The following is a 1,703-nucleotide window of genomic DNA, read 5'->3' as shown; positions in this document are numbered from 1 at the left end:
GCTATAGTAGAAGACACTTGCCCAAGATGCCACGCAGTGGGACTGAACCCAGAACCATGTGGTTGGTAAGCAATCTACTTACCACACATGTATGCAAGTCAATAAGAGATAGAGGGTTTATGTTTATGCATTTTGCCATCCAATATTTACGCAGGTGACTCATTATGAGTAGAGACTCATTCACTTTCTCCTCAAAAGGTAAGAAATTCTCTGCCAAATACCTGTGAGGATATTAGAACTTGCTATCCATCATCTGATGGTCTACTTACCTTATTCCTCATCACTTATTTTCTTTTACTTATCCTAAACCTATAAATCATGATTTTCCTTTCAATGAAGTCCATGTAAATTTCAATGAAAGAGTAGCAAGTTGTCATTCTACTAGCAGAGAGCTAATCAATATGGATGGCCACTGATTCATGGCAGATGTGAAAAGTTTAAAGGTTCGCTCACTCATGTACACATACATAAATATTTTTTTTTATGAGATAGTCTCTTCTGTGGAAATGGCCATAGCTTATAACAGCTGTATAAAAGTAAAATACAGCTTAGTTTAGTTCGGAAGCTGCTAATCTAATTTATATATTGATGTTGGTTTGACAACTGTTAAAAATTACCTTCATACTAAAATACAACATGGTAACGGTAACTATTGCAATTCACTATAGCAAAGTACAAAGCAATGAATTGGCTGCATCTGGAGAGCATTGGACAGGATGTTATACAAGATCACTTCGGATCTCTGTCTTCTGAGTTCAAATCTCACCAAAGAAAATTTTACTTTCCATTATTTCAGAGTTGACAAAATGGTAATCTAGCAGAATTGTTGGCATACTCAACAGAATGCTTAGCAGCATTTTGTCTGTTTTTATGTTTTGTGTTCAAATGCTGCCAAAGTTGATTTTACCTTTCGTCCTTTCTGGGGTCAGTGTAAGTGACTTACCCCATCTCCTAAAATTGCTGGACTGTGCGAAAATTTGAAACCATTATATCAGAGTTGATAATTAAAATACCTGTCAAGTACTTGCAGGTGTTTCTCTTCTTATCTCTATCTCTCTCTCTCTCTCTCTCTCTCTCTCTCTCGCATATCTAATTCAAAGGTCAAATTTTGTCATTTGTTTTCCATCCTGCTGATTTCGCTGTAGAACTGGCTTAACCCCTTAGCATCCAGCTTATTCTGTCAAAGGTAATGTTTATTTATTCATTGGGCTGAGGTGGTGAAGCATGACCTTTGAACGTCTCAGTATTTTGTCACAGTGGCAATGACAAAAGACAGACCTCTGGATGTTAAACGATGATGATGATGATGACATGAATGGATTTGGTAGAGGGAAACTGAAGGAAGCCTACCACATATATGTGTGTGTTTGTCCTTCACCATTGCTTGACAACTGGTGTTGGTGTGTTCAGGTCTTTGTAACTTAGTGGTTCAGCAAAAGAAACTGATTAAATTAGTACCAGTCTTAAAAAGAAATATATATTATCATCATCATCATCATCATCATCGTTTAACATCTGCTTTCTATGCTAGCATGAGTTGGACGACTTGACTGAGGACTGGTGAACCAGATGGCTACACCAGGCTCCAATCTGATTTATATATATATATATATATATATATATACAAGTAGTGGGGTTGATTCATTCCACTAAAAATTCTTCAAGGTGGTGCCCCAGCATGGCCATAGTCTAAAGACTGAAAT

This window comes from Octopus bimaculoides, chromosome 13 (assembly GCF_001194135.2).
Source record: "Octopus bimaculoides isolate UCB-OBI-ISO-001 chromosome 13, ASM119413v2, whole genome shotgun sequence".
Lineage (NCBI taxonomy): Eukaryota > Metazoa > Mollusca > Cephalopoda > Octopoda > Octopodidae > Octopus > Octopus bimaculoides.
Note: the sequence above shows the minus strand (reverse complement) of the source record.